Source organism: Durio zibethinus, chromosome 15 (assembly GCF_047325235.1).
Source record: "Durio zibethinus cultivar Kanyao isolate XHJ-2024 chromosome 15, ASM4732523v1, whole genome shotgun sequence".
NCBI lineage: Eukaryota > Viridiplantae > Streptophyta > Magnoliopsida > Malvales > Malvaceae > Durio > Durio zibethinus.
The window spans coordinates 6220627-6242369 of record NC_143176.1 but is presented as its reverse complement, the minus strand read 5'-3'; the positions used below and the strand labels follow the sequence as shown (position 1 = coordinate 6242369).

Here is a 21743-nt window from a genome sequence, read left to right as displayed (position 1 = left end):
CCAGCACTGCAAACTCTGTCTCATGCGATTACACCTGAGGATAATGTGATCAACCCATAGCAGACTGGTTCTGCGTTGCATCTGGTTTCAGGTGCTGTTTGTAAAAAATTTAGAAGCCATTAGCATTCCTATATGAATGTGGATGGAAATAAACGAGTAAAGAAAAGTAGGACAAAAATAACAAAAGTTGTGGCTTGTGAATCTGCCATGAATTCTTCATACGTAGACAACCTTTTTTAGGAGTCGTCACCAATCTTTTTTATCTAGGTGCGATTGACCACTTAAAGAATCTGTCCTTTCAGGGAACACCTAAGTTTAAGGGTCCCTAAAAGAATAGGTTCAGGTCTACTAACTAGAACAGGGTTCGGGAGTTCGGTTACGTGTGAGGAAGGTTATAGCACCCTCACAACGCCCATCAAAAGATGGTACCAGCTTAAATTTGTATTATCCAATGAGCCTTAAAATTTTACCAAGTAATTAATTATTAAAAATTATTCTCAATTGACTCTAATACTTTTAGCAAAAAATTGAAAAAATTCCCTCACCTCAAGAGTATGCAAGAAAAACTATTATTTCACTTGCAGAGGCTCCATCGTCGGATTATTTAAAAAAAATAAAAAAATAAAAATAAAAAGGAAAAATGATTGTTCTAGTGCAGGAAAAATTGATACTTGCAACTTTTCCCTAAAAATATTCTTTTGAAACTTTAATTTCGAGGAAAATTGATGCTTTCAACTTTTCCTCAAAAATTATTTTTTTTAAAATTTATTTTAAAGAAAAATTGATACTTTCAACTTTTCCCCAAAAATATTTTTTGAAAACTTTTATTTTCAAGGAAAATTGATACTTTCAACTTTTTCCTAAAAATATTTTTTTGGAAACTTTTATTTTCGAGAAAAATTGATACTTTCAACTTTTCCTCAAAAACCTTTTTTTGAAATTTTATTTTTAAGAAAAATTGATACTTTCAACTTTTCTCCAAAAATATTTTTTGAAAACTTTGATTTTCAAGGAAAATTGATACTTTCAACTTTTCCTCAAAAATTGATTTTTTGAAAATTGATTTTTTTGGATTTTATTTAAAGAAAATAAAATAATAAAACAAAATAAAAGTGAAAAAAAGAAAAAAGAGTAAAACCAAAAATAAAAATAAAATAAAGATAAAAGAACATTAAATAATCCTAATTTAATAAATAAAATAAAAAAACAAATAAATAAATATAAAAAAGAAAAAAAAATCTGGAGCGGCTCAGAGTACGGCTCGGCTCGGCTTGGTTCAAGGAAGAGAAACGGCTCGGAGAAGCGACTCGGGAAGTCGACTCGGCTCGGCTAATGGCTTGGGGAGGCAAAACACGCATGGGTCAGGAAGCGGATCGATGCTCGGGTTGGGTCGGATCTCGACAAAATGCGTGGATCCTCTGGGTTATTTAATGTAAAAATGACGTCGTTTTAGGAGGGTATATAATGCTGTTTCCTTCGTTTTTCGGTAGAAACTTTCTCCCCTCTCTTTCTCTTCCTTCCTTTTTCTCTCGCTTCTTTCTAAAACAGTCGAAGAACTCCAGTTGAATATTCACCAGATTCTGGAATTTTTCGTTAGAATCTGAGTTTTTCATCGAAAGTTCATCGAAAAGTTGGTCAATCACAGATTCTTCAAAGATCAATCACAACCCAAAAAAAGAGAAAGAAAAAAAAATTTGATAAATGAAAAAAAAAATCAGATAAACGAAAAAAAAAATCAGATAAACGAAAAAAGAAAAAAATAACAGATAATTAAAAATAATAATAAGATAAATAAAAAATATTACAAGATAAATTAAAAAAATAATAAACTAATTATAATAATAAATATATAACTAGATAAATAAGATACACATATAGATATTAACAGAGAAAAAAAAATAAATAAAGATATACATATATTAATAATAGTAATAATAAATAAATAATAAATACATAAAATACAAAAGAAAAAAAAATAATATAAAAATAATATAAAATACAAAATAAAAAATCAAATTGGACTTACCGATTGACTAATTTTCAACCAATTACCGATGAATTATCAATAAAATATTAGTGGATTACATTACAGGCAAAATACCGATGGATTATCAAATTATATCCTTATTTTCATCTGGATCACTTAACTTTAATTTGTACTAATAAAATCATTAAAATTTGCTAAATGTGACAAATATAATCACCTAGCTTTTTTATCCAAATTACTAACAGAAAATTGATGTGGCTGCCACGTCATATGCCGCATAAACGGTCATGTAAGCTAAGCCTAAATTATTATTTTTTTTCATTTCTTTTCTCTCCCTTCCTCTCTATCTTTCTTTCTAAAGAATTTGAACGCTGGCCAGCCACCATTCAAAGCTCAAATTTTGTCGCTGTATGGTTGCTCTCTCTGCCATCAATCATTTCTTGTCGGCATGTGATCTTCATCAGAATTTAATTGTTTGCTAATTTCCACCTCCTTATTCTTTTTCTTGGCTCATTTCCTCGTAAGACTTTCTAAATTATGCTGGATCTAACCTGAAAACAAGATCTACTACCATCTGTTCAGCTTTCTACCACCATTTAGACAACTATAATTCCATTTTCCCATTTCCAAATCAAAAAAGGGAAAATTATTATCAAGTTAAAAAAGAGAAATCCACCACGAACACTCATAATTCCACCCACATTCAATAAACAAATGTATACAATTAGACATTAGTCTTGAAATAAAATCTAGCAGAATTAGTGTTGTAATATTTTATTAGTAGCTAAAACAAGCGCACCTTCCTTTTCTTCTTTTTCATTATTGATAAAATTAAAACCAAGAAATAAAGCCAGCAAAGAAACAATTTTAAAAACATTCTTTTATAGAAACAATCTAAAACATTCTTTCTTCTATTTAGGGGCAGCAACTGGAGACAAACAAAGGAGGAGATTATTATTATTATTTTGGCTTTGCTGGGTTGCTTATGCCTCTAGCCTCGTAACAAACTCTGCTGGACCCAAAAATCGACTTTAGGCCTGTTTACGAGGCGGTGGAATGTTAGTTTTGGGTGGCTGCAGATGAAGCTGAACAATTAAACGGAGAAAGAGTGACATTTAAGGGAAGGAAAGAAAAGAAATGAAAAAAAATAATTTAAACTTATGTGGCATAAAATGTGGAAGTCATATAATTTTTTTATTAGTAATTTGGATAAAAATAGTTAAAGTGGCCATATTTGTTACATTTAATAAGTTCTAATGATTTTGTTGATACAAATTAAAATTAAGTGATCCAAATATATATAAAAAAAAAGCATAATTCAGTAACCAAAGATAAAATTTATTCTTATTTAAATGTCGTGGTATTTAAAATTATCAGAAACACTCCCATATGTCCATGACCGTCATAGTAAGGATGTCGCCCATCATTAAGGAGAATAAAAGTGAGAGACATAGCGACAGAGTGATGCAATGCAACGAATAGAGTAGTGTCACGTGGAACAATAGCCAATTGGAAGGGTGAGTAGGTGCGTGAGGGGTGAGAATCAAGAGAAAGAGGAAACATAGAGAGCCCTCTGGTGCTGTTTGAATCGTCGTCTTTGGTTGGGCAAAGCCCTCTCTCTCTTTTCCCTAAACCCAAAGCTCTTTTGTTTGTCTTTATCTATTTACCGACCGCTGAGGTCGAGACTGAGAGTATAATTGGTCCCCGTTATTCTCTCTCGTCTAAAACCCACAAACTGAGCTTTGGGATTGCTATTTAGGGTTTAGAAATATTGACTATGTATTGTTATTTCATCCAAAAATTAATTCCATACTTTTAGGGAGAGAGAAGGATAAAGAAGCATTTCTCAGTTCTATACTTTTATTTTACTGATTTTTTCCTAGTATAATATTTAAATTATAAGATTTAATGTGTTTGGTATATAAGATTATGATGAGATAAGATAAATAATATTATAAATAGAATTAGATTAAATAATATCATCTTATTTTATATTTGATGTGTGTAACAATTAAAATGAGATAATTTATATATTAGTTAAATAATTTATATATTGGTTAAATAATATCATCTTATTTTATATTAGATATATGTAAACATTAAAATAAGATGATAATTTATTTTATATTTGTTAAATTACATGTGTTATAACTCAAGATGGAGTTAAAAGTTTGAAAATTAAGGTAGGTTAATACTTAATGTTAAGGCAGGAAATTTCATATGGCTTGATTTGATTAGGAACTTATATATTTGCATTGAGTTAATTACACAACTGTTAATTAGAACAATAAAAAATTAATATTTAAATAAAATAATATACAATCTACATCTTAAATTTTCAAATTAGATATAGATTTAATCCATCTAATAGTAAACATCATTAACTCAGCTTGTCTTTTGGCATCTCATCAATACAATCGGTCCATTTGTATGCCAAATATTAAATTAAAAAATTGAATAATTTTATTAAAATTTGCATGTGAATGCCCCATGGCAACACACTATTGATCCAAGTAAATAATTTACTTTTTTTATTGTGCAATTAAAATAGAAAGAATTTTTAAATTTATAGAAGTAACTAAAAGAAAACATATGAAAATTAAAAAGAATTACCGAAAACTTAAGTTTATTTGTTGTAATTAATTTCTGGTTGATTCTTCCATTTTGCTCTAAATTGGAAAGTAAAAGAAAAGATTGAAAGTAATTTCAGAGGCCTAACAAAAAACAAACCATCATTCAAATTAAGAAAATCTATGCCTAACTTAAGAAAAACCAATCAATCAATTCCATCTCCACTTTTAGTAATCCAAATGCCAACAACATCCTTATTAGGAAAAGGAAATTGAAGATGAAAACAATCTAACCTCTCTATATATTTATTGTATTCCCAACTTAAACTTAATACTTTAAGAAGATGACAATTGGACGGATTGGGTTATTTCAAATTAAAAAAAAAATTAGACTGTTTTGAATTCAAAAATTTTTAAACTTGATATTTAAGTTTTTTAAGTTTGGATCATTGAATTTAGGTTAATTCAGATCAAATTATTGCATTTTAAATTAATTATATAATTATATAAAATTTGATTTGTTATTCAAATATGAAATGCATTATTAATTGGGAATATAACTAAAACGTTGACAACCAAACTCTCAAAGAAGAAGTTAAACCCAATTGGTTAGTGTATAGTGGCAGATCTTGATCTTTAATTTTGAGAGTCATATAATATTGGCCTAAGGGAAAAAAAATCCCTAAAACAAAAATCATTTATCAATTAAGTTTGCTTATTTTATTGCAATTAAACAATCCTCAAATCTTCTATTTCAAATTAATTGAATCTTTAAACATTTATTTTCACCCAATTGAATCCTTATACATATATTTTCACTTAATTAAACCCCCGATTGCGTAGAAAAAGTTAACTATTTTTCTCTAATAAGAGTTTAATTAATGAAAATAGATGTTTGAGGGTTTAGTTGATTGTAAAAAAAAAGGCTTAGATGATTATTGAATTTAGTTTAGAGGCTTTTTGGACTTTTTGCGATAAATATTATATTGGATTTTAATTTTTTTTCTTCATAAGTAACTTCCTATATATATTATCAATATAAATAGAAATATATTAAACATAACTTACGAAATTATAAATTTTATCAATTTGCATAAAAGAAACATAATACATCAAATAAATCATTTTACTTAAAATTGTGAATGATTTAAAAAAACAAATAAACCAATTGCTAAATAACTTTTTTTTTTGTCAAAACAAGAAAAATAAAATATACCATTAAAAAAGAAAAATTAAAACTTTGAGATTAGAAGTTAATAATTTTTTAACCTTTTAAAAAGTTATTCAAATCCAACTTTTGTCTTGAATAAAAAATTGTAATATAACGGGAGAAAAATCTAAAATAAAATTAAAAATGAAAATTATATGGAGAGAAGTTGCAGTTGATTAAAAAGAAAAAATTTTTTGATACTTGATTATAGATTTGGAGTCTTATGAAGAAATTAGAAAGTCAATTTGATTTTTCTTAAATAGATATGATTATGATTGCAACACGTATACATTTCCTAATTCTTATAGCAAATCTCTTGATGTTAAGGATTTGCAAGTAATAATTGATTGGTATAACAAATAAACAAAAAAAAATGATTTTAATCCTTCTTAAAGTATAATGCATAAGATAGGTACACACTCATAAGCATAAACATGCATGGATTTTAACTGCCCAAAAAACGTCTGTACAATACCTTTTTATTGGTCTTCCACCAATAATCCATTTGGATTTCAAAATATTATTAGCTAGTTTAACTGAGTGAACTAGATATAATGTATTCACATGAAGAATGGAACTTATAGATTATTTGATTCTCTTAACAAACTTGATTATTCTTAAAATTTGGGCGGAGCCAAAGACCACTTGTGACTTGTATAAACATCCATCCCTGCCTCATGTTACAGGGGTTTTTAAAATTTTAAGGGTTCAAGGAGCTTTCAGGCTTGTATAACCATCTGTCTCTGCTAGTGTACTTGAAAGGCATAAAATAGGTTGTTGAATTCCATGCATGTTTTGGGGAACAAAGTGAATGTCCCGCATTTAGGTCCAAAAGTCGCAAACCCAGCAAAAGATACCCCGAAATGAAAACAAAACAAAGCTAATGTGACCTTAGGAACTCAGCTTCTTTTAGAACTTTGAAAACATAAATTGAGAGAGAAAAAAATAAAAGAAAAAATAAAAAGCTGAAAGAGAGTGTCTTGGAGACTCTAGGAATGAACAGACGAAGTGTGAAGCGAGGACTTGGGCGAGAAATGAGAGACAAATATGTTCATAGCAAAGCTAAAGATTTGCATGGTTTTGAATTTTGAAAAAAATATGAATGTACAACTTTTGTATACAATTTTTTTGATCGCTCAGACAAACAAGGCCTTTGAGAGAAAATCTTAAACCTCTCAGATACAATGATTTTCTCTTTCCACTCTCTTTTCATTATTTTAGCTGAAAACTTGGCTAGGCTTATGGGTTTGTTCTCTTGACCTCCAATATCTGCGAGATTTTGGGCATCTTTTTCTAAACTTTGTTGCTTCTTCTTGCATTTTTTTCTCTAGATTTTCCTCTTGTTATCCTTAATTTTTTTATTTGAAAATCCTTGTTTCTTGATTTCCAAGATTTCCTCTCTCTATAAACCTCTTTTCATCAGTTTTTTCTTCTTGAAAAGAATGGAAACACACAAAAAAAGTGCACATATAAATAGTGAAATGCTTGAATACCGGGGTTGGGATTGCTAGCATCTTGTTTCTGACAAGTTTATAAGATTTAGGTCTAAAGCTTTATATTCTTGGATTTTTCTTCCAATTTTTTCTTATGAAAGCTTGTGTTTACATGTATACGGAAGCTAGTGAAAACAATGGCTTAAGAACATTAAACCCAAAGGTATTGCAAAAGTAATACTAGCAGTGGTGGTGGAATTGCAAGCAATATTGGTAGATCTTCCTAGAAGCAAAGGCCTAAAAAGTCCCAAAAAAAGGACTTGGTGTGGCACAGCTTGACAATATAAGAATAAAAGAACAACAAAAGAAAGATGCAGCTGTAGCTGCTGCTGCTGCTGCAATTTTGCCTTCCCTGTAATCTGTTATTTCACCACCAATTATTCATCATAACTCATCATATCTTTCTTTGCCAATCCCAAAGTTCCATCCTTCAAATCAATCTTCTTCTTCTTCTTCTGCTTCTTCAATTCCATTTCCTGCTGAACTTATTTCACCACCAAATTCAATCTTTAGAACACCTTTATTTGTTCAAACTATTGATATTGTCAGTACAGCAAACACTGTTCCATTGACCTGCAGTGGTTCTCCAGGGTGGCATCCTGGTGCAGCAGTACTTTCAGGGAATGACAGTGTTAATAATGGTCATAAAATTTTGTTCTTGTGAGTATAACATTGAAAAAGAGTGTTCTCCGTTGGACCCTGGATTGGCTTTCAGGACAAATTTGAGTTTGCCTTACGAATCTGAATCCATTTGGCTTTGCCTAGTTTGATTCAAAGGTTACAACCATTTCAACAACCTTCTTCTTCAGTGGTAAGAAATTTGATTTTGTGTTGTAACTTGTAGTAGTTGGAATCTTTAATTTATTTTTCAAAATATATTTTCATTTCTGGTAACGTTGATTGATAAAGAATTAGGTGAATTAATGGAATTCTATTTTTTATGTAGGTGAATTTGTCATCAAGAGTCAAGACCTTCATCAACATCTGTACTGAATTTTCAGATGAAGCCCCCTTCAAACCAAGGCTGTTATGGAAACTGTACACCTTTATTGCCTGAAGAGGAGAAGGTATTTGTCTTCAATCATGTATAGCTTATTTTTGATCCAATGATAAATTATAGTTTTTAATATCTCTTTCCATTTACTAATTAATATGATGTTACTTGTGAAATTCATGAGGTTTATGGTCTGAATTTTACACCATTTTGCCTTTTTTTTTTTTTTCTGTTTTTTAATTATAGAGGCCTCTAAACATTACCTTTCACTGTGGGAAAATTGCCTGCTGAATTAACGTAAAAAAAACACTAGATTTATACAATAGTTTTATAAAGAATTAGGTTTCCTTTCCTTTTCAACTTTTATAGAAGTCTAAGAATGCAGTTTCTTTCTCTTTAAGACCTTGATATTATGTAACAGTAACAGCCTAACAGGGTTGCTTTTTTTGTGTGTGAATTTGGTTACTATAAATTGTAGGTAGTTGGCTTGAAGAGATCATATCCCTTCTCTCTAGACAATGCTCTATTCACAACAAATATCCTCCCATTACTCATTCCATCAATAAACAAGTTGAAGCAGCTTCAAGTAGCAATGGTAGAGCATTCAATTTCAAAACTGGCACCCCGAATTTTAGGTTTGATTTTAATTTTCATCTCTCAAACATAATGAGTATTGAGGTTTAATATTCAAATCCCAACTTCTCTTTGTACTTTCTCATATGTAATAAAAAGAAAAATTATCATAATTGCTTCTATATAAGTTTGTCCCCATTTATGTTTTCTTTGTATTATTTTCAGGGAAGGACCTTCATGTTCAACATCAAATTTGGATTCAAAGTCCAAGAACAGCATCAAACAAAATGGAGTCTTTGATGGATTCAAATTTCTCACATTAGCCGTTCCAACAACTACTTCAGTGTGTTCAAGCACAAAATTCAAGCATCCTCCTTCCTATTTAATCTATTACAATTATGAATTGCCCAAGCTCGAGTCATTAGATTATCAAGTGAGCTTAAACAACAAATTACACCATCTCCATTTTCATTAATTTTATGCTTTTGTATGATCATTTGTTCTTCAGTTGCTCATGTATAATTTTGGTATTTGTCAAAGGCAAGCTGTGAAGATTCAATTATCGGGCAAGGAACTAGTATATTAAATATGTACAATCAATCTTACTGTAGCTTATTTCTGCTAGAAATGGTGCAAATTGACAGAGCAACTGCAATAACCATGACCAATTGTAATGGTGGTGAAGTAGGAGGACATGTTGATCTTAATTTGAAACTATAAAATACTTAAAAAGAGATATCAAATCTTTTGTACTCATTTCTTTCGTGTCATTAGAATTGCCCTGTATAATTGAGCATGTAAACAATCAAAAAACAAAAAAATTAAAATCTTAAACTTTGAGTTATTTAATCGTTGGTTCAAAAGTCATGTACTATAAAAAAGAATTGAATTTTCCATTTCTTATAATTTTCCTTATCGGTATTCTTGAATAATTATATTATATATAGATTATAGAATTTTTATCATAAACAGTTTTATATATACACATCATATGTCCATGTAATTGTAAATTAAAAAGAAAAGTATTGCATTGACATGTATAGTTAACATGAACACCTTTATACATCTAAACTCATTTTTTTGGTAATATAAAACATCATTAATTATTAAAAATATAATCTTTATTTAACAGATGTAAAATTTTATATAAATATGTAAACTCAATTACATAAATATAAAAATTTATCATCGATTTATAAAAAAAAATGCAATAAAATTATGCATGATCGAAGATATTTTTATATCATCTTTAAAACACAAAAATGTCAACCAAAGTTTTATATCACTAATAAAAGAATAAAAATCTAAATCACATCTCTAGCTAAATCTTGGCCAAGTTGTATATGTTAGTTTCGATGTTGATGTGCTAGTTGCTTGATAGTTAACTTAGGGGCTTTTGAAGGAATTCCATTTTTTTTTTTCCCATTTTCTTCGTTGGTTTGGATGGTGAACGAGTCAGGTAGAGGCAGGCACTGGTAACAAACTTTTGCATGTGGGATTTGTGAGGATCTTGTTATTCTTTGTCCTGTCTATGTAAGATGGGTCCCCCAAATCAGACCCTTCAACATGTAAGTTGCAGATGGTGACGTCTAGTAGGGTCCACACTGGATTATAGAGAGAAAGAAGAGAGTAATATTGCTGAAAGCGTAAAATTCAAATTCAAAGGCTCAAGGCAAATTTTGAATTGGACCCAATTTTAAGGGCCATTTAAATGTAATAAGATTGTTTTAAGTGAGATTAAAAATAACAATGAAAGTATGATTAATTATTGCAATTGCGATATTAAAATTATAATGAAAATATATATTTAGATATAAATTCAGTGATAATGATGAGTTGAATTGTAATAAGAAAAATATCATTAAAAACATTAATTTAAAATGAGTAAATTATTTAATATTTATAAAATTAATAAATAATTAAATATTATTAAATTAATTTTATTTCAAATAATAATTTTATTAATAAATAATTAAAAATTAATAAAAATAATATTAATATGTCAATTAATTTTTTATTTTTTATTATTTTATGTAGATACTTGTTAATTAATAAAATAATCTCCAAAAATTTTTATATAATATTAAAATATATTTATTTATTAATTTATTATATAATAATATATTATTTATTAGTCTATTTATTTATTAGTTTATTGTAGTAAAATTAATTTATTATATTAAATTAAATAATAATAAATTTATTTAATAATTTTAAACAAAAAATCAAAATAAAAAAAATAAAAACAAGGAACTTTCTAATCACAAAAGTCTTCCAATCTTTACGGGCTTACATGCTTAAAAAAAAAAAAAAATTATTAATGAATTAGGACCAATGATCCTTATAAGTTTCTCATGATTCAAGCGTAAAAGAGGAAAAAAAACCAACATTAGGTAGCTACTGGTGAATTTCCCCTTAGGTAGATCATTGAGCCTTGGCATGGTGCGAATGCAGCTACCACACTGAAATCAAAACTTTCAAATGGGTGGCCAATTTAGTTGGTTTCAATTTGAGGATTAAATTTCATCGTATGATGAAATTCAAATTGACTCTTAGTCTACATCTCAAAGTCAATGATCTTGGGGTGTCAGTGGAAAAAAATTGTGTTTGCCAGATATTTAAGTAATTTTAGGCAAAAAAGTCAAGCAACAATTAGCAAAATTATTTTAATTCTGATGTATCGGTGTAAATCCAAATTAAGAATTAATTAATTAATTTGATATTATTACTCTTTTTAGTATAAAAGAAGTTGCAATTTGAGAATAATAAAAGTAACAGATAAATTTTGTTTAAACAGTAAAAAATACTTATTATTAATAAACAAAAATTACAACCATACTACAAAATCATTTCTTCTAATAACACCCAATTTGGCCAACAAATCTGCAAAGTGATTGGCCTCTCTGTAGATATGGACAAAAGAAACTTTTCTCACTCTAGAGTAGAGATTATACAACTTGTTGAGAAGTTCATTGTACTTCCAGAGATTGATGCTTACTTTGTTTATCCATGCTGTGACTACTTGAGAGTCGCTTTCGATTATCAATTCTGGAATAGAGTCAATGTTCGAACTTACCACTATTGAAAGAGCTTCCATTACCACCATCAGCTCTGCAAGATTAGAGTCTTTAACGCCAATGCTTTTTGAGAACATAAGCAGAACTTCTCCTTTGCTATTACGAATTAATCCACCAATACTTGCAGGAGTTGCTTTACCAACAGCAGATCCATCAACATTAATTTTCCAGACACCAGATGTTGGCGGAGACCAATGAATGTTCTTCCTTGGATATCTTCGGTGCAGCGGAATGGTTAAGTCTTGAATGTTGTACATGAAATTCAAGTCTGAAAAATTCAGATTAGGATATTTTGCCTTCATCCACCAACCATGTCTAGCCCATATTAAACTGATAACTTGATCAATTGAAGCTGTTTTTTGCTTGAAGATTTTCTCATTTCGAGCCAGCCAAATCGACCATAGAATTGCATAGAACAGTGTATCCCAAATAACTTTCTGGTTACTACTTGCAACAAGACTATTCCAAGACAGCGAAAGGGATCTGATCGAACCTGGAATAGACCGGCTAATATTCCATTGAAGACAGCATTTGTACCAGATTTGACGTGCAAAAGAGCAGAGCAGAAAGAGATGATCAATAGTTTCTGGTTCCTCGCAGAATGAGCATTTGTTCATCACGTTAACCATGCATCTTCTTTTGTGAAGTAGATCAATGACAGGGATACCGCCTTTTAGAGTCTTACAGCAAAATATTTCTACTTTGGGTGGGGCGACACCCTTCCAAATGTATTTTCATAGGTTGAATTAGAAACTGTTGTGGAGTTCAGAACTTCTCTGAAAGATTTGGTGCTCAAAACACCATTTGTTGTTTGCTGCCATATGATCCTATCGTGAACTGTGGGGCAGAGAGTCACAGAGCTTAACAGGTTTATTAGCTTGTCCGTGATTCCAGTTCCCAATTGAACAGGTTTCTACGTAGCCGAATTCTCCAACTCCAAGTTTGAACCGATCCAATTTCCAAATTCTTTAATTAGGCCCTTTTTATTAACAGCGAGAGAATAAATCCTTAGAAATTCAATTTTCAAAATGTATCCCTCAAGGCACTTGCCATGCCAGAAATAAATTTTATCTCCATTACTTACACAAAAGAACAAACTAGAGTTTATAAAGTTAAAATTTAAATTTTAAATTTTAAAAAAATATTTCACTTTTATTATTATCAAATTGCGACTTTCTTAGATAACAATATCAAAATAATTAACTAACTCTTAATTTGAATTTACATCAATATATTAAAATTAAGAGTTGTTAGTTATTTTGACATTATTTTATTATTTAATATAAAGGAAGCCGCAATTTAAGAATAATAAAAATAAAATATTGATTTTAAATTTTTTAAAAAATTATGAGTCAATTAAGTTAAATATAAAATTAAACATTATTATACTTTTGTAAACTAACATGTTTGAATATGAAAGTAAACTTTATAGTTAAACTTTTAGTAAGTTTAATTTTTTAATATCAGTTTAATTAGCAAATTTTATTTAATTTGAATATTATTATACTTAAACATAATTTGATTGCAAATTTAATTGAATTTAGTTTTTTCCTTATCCTATACACAAAAAAAATCATTTTTATCGGCACTTATAAGTGCTAATAAAAGACTAAAAAATGCCGCTATTACTATTGCCAAAGTTTTTTGACTCCTAGCAAAGTGAGTGTCAGTAAAAATTTTCCGACGATCAAGTCATTGGTATCAAAGTTACACATATATTTGATAGCATGATTTTTTTTCTAATACTTTAAACTACCGTTATAAGTTTTAAAAAACTTTTAAAAACATTTTAAAGTGTCAGTAAAAATCACATTTTATTCAAATTTTTTTGTATTTATTAAGTGAACTATATTAACACTTAAAACTATCCTTAAAAATATTACTATATTTTTTTAAAAAATAATCTCCATACTCTACTGTCCCCGTTCCACAACTTCCTTAGGAAGTTTCAGCCAAATCTGTTAATTTTTTTGGGGGTTTCAGAAATATATATATATATATCATTTTTTGCATTTTAAAACCAAATAAAGAAGAAGAAATTAGAAGGATTGATCAAAGCTAATTACCATATTTTTTGGGGTTGTTCACAGCATCCCAACAACATAATTCAATTAGAGTCTTGACAAGGAGCATGCAGCCCAAGGGAGGGACCCCAACAACGACTAATCGTGTAATTCCAAGCCTATGCATCCTCTGCAATAATCAAACAACATGGAAAATTAAACGTAAAACGAACAGAAGGTAGCTAGGAAAATAATTATTGAGATTTGTAAAAACTTGTTAATTAATATTTCATGCTCCTGATGTAAAAGAGTAATAAAACTTAGTATTTCACTTTCAATTCTGGTTAAATATATATATACTTTTAATAAAAGAGATTGCAACATGAGTAAGAACTAAAGAGGTCATAAATATTGAAATTTAGATCACACACATTTTAAATATTATCTTTTAAAGATAATTACATGGATTAACTAAATTAAATTCCGGATTAATAGAATTTTCATTTTTCTAGGCTCATCCCTGCCTTGGGTCATCAATTACAAAATCATTAATTATCGTAAAAGCAATAATTTAGGGCTATAAGCAAAAAATTGTTAGAATAAAGGTATGGCTCAAATGTGATTCATCATTTAAACCTATATATCTAAAGAACGTCTACAACTTATAGAAGACTACACTATAAAAGTGAAGAATAACATCAAACTTTAATTTATAGAAGACCAAATTATTAAAGTGAAGCATAACATCAAACTTTTAGTCATAATAGACAGCAAATTCTGCACTGACCTCTTTTCTTCTTTGCACAAAATTTCATATAACACCAGCCTGGCACTTATACATGTTGCCTCAAGTGCTGACATTGAACTTACCACTTCAAGTAGGGAAGCCCTCTCTCTAAGTCCCACTTTCTGTCCTGGATCTTTAGCAAATGGTGCTGCTGCTGGATCAAGATTTTTCCTCTCCTAAGTAACAAGACCCTTAACTAGTAATAAACAATAGAAAATTAAGTATTTATCCACCATGTGGAGGATGAAATTAAAATTACCAGATGCTCAATTGACATACAGTTAAAATCAGAGTATTTAGATTCCCAGAGTCAAACCATAATCATTTTCTAATAAGAAATAAGAAATTAAAAATAAAAAAAAAAACTTAGATCATTTTCGAGTAAACCTTTTTCCACATGTTCTGTTCATGCAAACCTCATCTTTATTACACAAGACAACGGGCAGGTTAAGTATCTAAAAGAACAGAAAAGGCTTTGCACAAATAGGATGACGAGTACTAGAGTAGTGGAAATATAAAACCTTACATCTTTATCAAGTAGGAAAAAGTTGTGTGCGGCTATTTTGGCTTTTCCTGTCATCGTCGCAACAGCTTGCACAGCCATGCTAAGAGCACCAAGCCCAGCACTGGAAGACAGACAGAAAGGTGGACATGAGAAATAAAGCCAAGAGGGAATGGGCACAGAGAAACAGCTGAAAATTTTTGGTGAAAGGCTGAAAGCCAAAGCCTTATCTATAAGTTAGTCAAGTACCTTCCGGCTTCCACCAAAACTATCTTTTGGTTTGGAAAGTCAGCCAATGATCAACCTTGTGCTCTTACAGTTTCTAACAATCCAGCAAGTGTAACTCCAGAAGTTCTCTAAGAGACATTAAGCACAATTTTATAATAATGGTGGCATTCATAGTAATTTCAGAGCAATCTGCATTACACTAGACACTAATCTAGTCCATAAAAGTAGAAAGTTGTTGCACCAAGAGTTCACCCTTATATCATCATTAAACATGCGAAACCTTTTCCGATAGTGTTCCAGAGTTGCAAAGGCCCCTTTGATTTGAAAATCCTCAAACCGAATGGTGTAACCATCAAATAAAAAACATGATATAAACCAAGCATAACACAAAATTCTCACTTCTGAAAGAAATAAACCTGTACAATAGCCTTAGGCCAACCTGTGAAAACTGCTTCCATGAACTCAACAACAATTGATAGGTATTCTTCCCCTTCTAACCTAGGTTGTCTTAATCCTAAATCTGTCAAGCTAAAAGAACTTGTCAAAAAATTCCTAACAACCTGTCAAAAAACAAAGTCACAGCAATCATATAATATGGTCGACTCTGCAAAGGTAACAACTTCTTAAGAACAAAGTAATTGAGTACACATTTTACTCACAAAGCCGGTCTTCAAGTAGCCTTTGATTGTTAGTACCAACATCTAGCATAACTGTGAGTACCTGTCAGAGACAGATATTGATTGAATAATTAAAGTTATATCACATGACAAGAGTCCCCATAGCAAGAAAAAAATGGAAATGTATGGAAACCAACTTTCAAAGCAAGATATAAATCAACTCGACAGCTCTAAACAGCAGTGAATAACTTTGCAATTTTTCTTGGAAATTATTTACTAAAGAGTTTTCAATGACAATAGAATAAGAATTTATATCCTTTCTCTTTGATTCACATAAAGCTCTAAAGAAGGCAGGTTCTGCAAATGAATGGAAGACAACCACATTGCAAAGTTGAACTATAATCAGTGCAACCACATTCCAAAGAGTTGTTTGAGGCAAGATTCATTTTGCTTTCTTTGAGCTTGTGCAAGATACTAGCATTTACATAGTTTTTCCCAATATTCATTCCCAGACAACAACTTACCCATATGCCCTCACTGAAACTCTATAACAATATGCTATTAAAACTATACACTCTTTTACTTATTTTACACAAAACAAGAAATGAGTACACAAAAAGCAGCTAGCTCATGCTCATGCAAAATAGCCTGTTTGGATCAAGATTCTTTATGAGCAATTCTCACTCAAATTGGAAATTAAATTGATAGTTACAGTAAACAGTGCAAACTGCAACTATTTATCAACAATATTCAAGTCAAATTGTTTTGCATGCATTTTCCTACCTGTGCTTAGTATAGTGAGAAGCAACAATGGCTCAGTCTTCACAAGGTCTTCAACGGAGCTTCTATACTTGGCTATCTGATCCCTAAAATTGGAAGAAAAAAATGCACACATTCCTCAAGTAGAAACATTCAATTGGAAAAAACACAAATCAGGTCCAACAACTTACCTCCTTTGATTTAGCAATTGCTCACTTTCCTCCAGCTTTCACTTTTGTCCTTCAACAGTCTACATCCAACATCCACAAATTCCCAAGTTATAGAAAGAAATACTAATACTAACATATTAGCACATTTTAAGAATCTATCATCACAAAATCAAATGTCAACAGAACTGATGAATGGATCATTTGGACCAAGGGAAAATGATCAGCAATGAGAGGCAAAAACAAGTCATACCAGAACTGCAAACTCTGTCTCATGCAATTACACCTGAGGATAATGTGATCAACCCATTAGCAGACTGGTTCTGCGTTGCATCTGGTTTCAGCTGCTGTTTGTAAAAAATTTAGAAGCCATTACCTAGCCGATAGCTACAAGCTCATGAATGGAATCACTAACAGCGATCTAACAATAAGTTTCATTGCTACATCCTTTGGACCGTAAATTCCAAATCGCAATTCACCAAAAATAGGGATTTTCAAAATTCGTAACCAATTAATTTTGGAGAAAGTATGTACGCAATCCTTTGGACGGTTAGCCATTTGGTTCATTACAAAATCAAAAAAAAAAAAAAGAAGAGTGAGATTGATTTTGGCGAAAGTACCTAACTAGGAAACGATGTCGACGGAGAAGACGACGAGGATCAAGCTGAAACTAGAGAGGAAAATCAAAATTGGCGAACCTACCTGGCTGAAGAAAAAGCGTGACTATGACAAAATGAGTAATTTTGGCGAAATTACCTTGCTGAAGAAACGATGTTGACAGTGACAAGATTAATCGATGGAGGCAAGATGACGATGATGATGGTGAGAGTAGAGATTCAAAAGTTAGGTTTTGATTTTAAAAAATTAAGGATAATAGATTGAAATCGTATTGGAGAAGAGTAACTTGAGAGAGATTTTGAATTTCAAAAGTTACGGTTTTTCTAATTTTTCAATCGGTAAAGAAGGGAGAAGAACAAAAGATGACCAATGGGAGACGATGAAAAAATTTTTTTCTGAGGAGAGTTTTTTCTTTCTTATTATTGGAGGCCATTAGTGTGCTTAAATCATTAGTGCCTAATGGTGGTTTCATTTATGTTAGGAAAATACAGGGTATTAAAGGAAAGCTCCGGCGGTTTCTTAAACCCTGAAAAAATAAATGCCTTTGAAATTATATGTTTCTGCTGTGATGTTTGTATGATATACTTATAATTTTGTGCTAATTAGTTATAAGAAATTAAGTTGAACTAAAACAAGAAATTAAGTTGAACTAAAACTTAATCTAACGTATAGTATATTTCTTTACTTCAAGTTAGAACTCAAATTTCATATCACAAACTCTTTGATTCAATTATATCTCGAGTTGAATTAGTAATTAATATATTTATTATGTACTCTATAGTATTCATGCTAATAGATTGTTTGATAAAAGTGATATAAGATTAATTTATCAATTATCCATCTGATAATTCATGTATTCATATTGTCTAAAACATTTCATGTATTAGTATTGCATTGTACGCAAAAATTGAAAATTACATTTCATATTAACATAAAAAATATGAAAGATATTTTTTTAGTTTTTGTTAAACTCATATATGAATTTTATTAAAATTTTAACTTATGTTGCTTTCGTGTCTTTTTTTTTTATTATTTTCATATCGTTTTTTAAAGTATTAAATCTATCCAACACCTTAAAAGATTTGGGTTATAATACATTCAATTGTTATAAGGTATATTTTTCACAATAAATTATCTATAATAACAATTTCATACTATATTATTTAATTTAATAATAAATATATATAATATTACTGGATAAATGGATAGAACATTTAATTAACTATTCATAAATATGTTCGAATTATATTTGCTTATTAATTTTAACAAACGATTATAAATAACGTTTTAAAATTTTTTAATTAAACGAACATAACACAAACATAATAAATTTGTTCATATTCAATTCGTTTGTAAAAATTAATATAATATTCTACGAACAGTCCGTGACCATGCTTAATTTTTGTTTGTTTATTAAATTTAACAAATGATTATGAAGAATATTTCATGGTTCATTAATTACATTATCAAAAATATACTTATTACCGATAAAATTTTATCGATGAATTTTTTTCATCAATAATTATAAATAAAATATCGATGGATTATCAACAAAATTGACAAATCAAACTATCAATTTATTACCATTGAAATAACGATGGATTATCGAAAAAAATACAAATGAAATAATTTTCGTCGATAAATTTTTGGCAACATACTTATTAATGAAAAATTATGTAGATAATATTGTAGACACATTTTACCAATGGAATATAAACGAAAAAATTCCGTTGATTAATAATTTAGGTGTAAAAAAAAATTTTAAATTAATAAATAAAATTTTATATTTTGAATTTTTTAAATTGATTTTTGAAGACGAAATTTTCATTGCTATTTCGTTAGTGATTTTCATTTAGAAATAAAATCCCTAACTATGAAACCCATAACTCTTCTCTTAAACATTTATCGCCCTCACTCACAGTTCTTTTTTCCCACCCCCTCTATTAGACCGTCATCTCTCTTCTTTATCCTCAATTTCTCCTCTGATTGCCTTTCTAGTCCACCGTTCACCGCTACAACATCATTTGTAATTGAGAAAATCTCAAAAACCAGTAATCGAGGAAGCTTCAGGTGAAACTATATATATTTTTAAACTGATGCTTCTTTTAATCCTTTTTAGAGCCACACAAGCACTAAAAGAGAAGAAATGAGATGCATAGGTGATCGGAGATGGGCATAATGGGTTGACAGCCGCGGCTTACTTGGCTTGTGGCAGCCTGTTCGTTGCCGTTCTCGAGCAATGTCTGTCCATAGGAGCTTCAGGTGAAACTTTTTTTTTTTTTTTTTGTTAATAATATGAGTTTTTGCATGGCATTTAAATTCAAAGAAGGAAGAATTAAAGAGACATGTTTGAATTTGTTGAAGCTAACAATGATGGCATTTACTGATTAGCTGAACAATTTAAAGAAAAGTAAAATTTCGAGGAAAATTAAATCTCTAATTTCTTTGATACTATGTGTGATGAATCATGCACTCTTTGGAATGTCCACCATGTCTCAAATTTATATTTTATTTTTACAGTCTCCTTCCAATTTTTAACAAATCAGACAGAACTTTGATGTTTTTTCTAGGTTTTGATGTAAATTTAAAATTGAAATTCATTTTGGCTTTTCAAAATTTCCATCAAGCATATTTTCTATGCAATTTTAAACTTTAATTTGTGATATGTTCACTTTATTAACTACAGGTAAGAACTTGAACTGGTGAGTGTTGGTTGTGGAAGACAGCAAGAAAATGGTACTTCAGATTGAAAAATATTATTATGCTCTTTCTTTTCTAAATGGAAAGGATTGTTTTATTTATTTATTTATTTATTTACTTATATTTTAATATTCATGTAATTACTAAAAAAATAAATTAAAAAAAAATAGAATAAAATGAGAGAATTTATAACAAAGTAGAATTATATATGATCAAAAAACAAGTATTCCAATGAAATTTTAACTATTATCGATGATTTTTTTTTTGCAAAATAAAAAATTATTAAAATATTATATCAACAAAAAATTTAGTCTGTAAATTAAAAAATTTCGTCATTAAATTACTGACAAAATTATATTATCGACTTAGTTTCTGTTGAAAAAATTTTTGTCGGTAATATTATTGTAGACAAAAAATAAAATATTATGAAAAAAATTTCCATCGATAATATTTCATTTTTTTTGATAATGTTAAATGAATAGATCATAGATATAATAAAATTTGTTCATTTTATTTACATCTCTAATAATATATTAAAAAGTGAGTTAAAATTCTTCTGCAACAAAAAAATTTTGAATGGATTTATGCACTCGAAATTATATACTAACTTGATAATCAGTCAGATGATTAACTTTACTCGACAAATAAATGGTGTATCAAGACCACACCATCACAATTCTCATCAATTGTCTCAAATAACTTGTCAAATTCTGTTTAGAGAGTTTGTAAATGTTAAGAGTACATGAAAAGTGGCAGGAAGTACCAGCAAAGTGTTAAGTTTTCTTATAAAAAAGGGGAGATATTATTTATTAATTAAACAGTTTCTGGTAGCATTATTTTCTAATAGTAGCATTCTTTTCTAATGTTTTCTGTTTAATTTAAACAAGCTACATAATTAACAAGGATTACTATTAAATCTTGCCACAAATTAAAAAGAGTAATCGACAATAATAACAGAATAGAACATAAGTTTTAATAACATATTAAATATCAAACTTAAAATCAACTGACAATAGATGAAGGAAGTCCAACTCAAATTTAAGACCATATAAAATTGAATATTTAACAAAAGTAAGATAACATTACTTTAACAATGGAGAGCTTAGTGGAAGAATTACGGAGAGAAAACTTGACCAACTCGACTCTTTTCTCCACTTTTTTGATCCTGCTTTAGTAATTCAAGCATTTTTCTTTTTCTTTTGATCCATTTGATGGAATACAATATGACCCTGATGATGTTGTAAACAGAGCCAATTGGACCTGATGATGTTGGCTGTAATTAGAAGCTGTTTTATACAAAAACTAAGCTGTTCTCAAGGAATCCTAGACTCATGTTTGAACATTGAAGTCATTGGCCCTCAGTCTATGTTTAAACTTATATTTAAATTTTTATAAGTTTAAAAATATGATGAATCAAATATATATACTGTGGAAGGTAAACTCAAAGTTTGATCAATC

General features: G+C 29.4%; 1 long non-coding RNA gene and 1 pseudogene across 1 annotated transcript in view; one reads left to right on the top strand and one right to left on the bottom strand.

Annotated features, from left to right (window-relative positions):
* The window catches only part of LOC111301715 (uncharacterized), a 101913-nt gene extending 84020 nt beyond the window's left edge, over positions 1–17893 (bottom strand). Inside the window, exons 1-2 of the long non-coding RNA XR_016328129.1 lie at positions 17344–17893; positions 2–231 (exon numbers count right to left, since the gene is read on the bottom strand). This is a non-coding gene — a long non-coding RNA (uncharacterized LOC111301715). The remainder of the gene's footprint in view (position 1; positions 232–17343) is intronic.
* On the top strand, positions 6763–9547 carry LOC149514599 (uncharacterized; annotated as a pseudogene).
* Positions 17894–21743: the final 3850 nt, after the last annotated feature.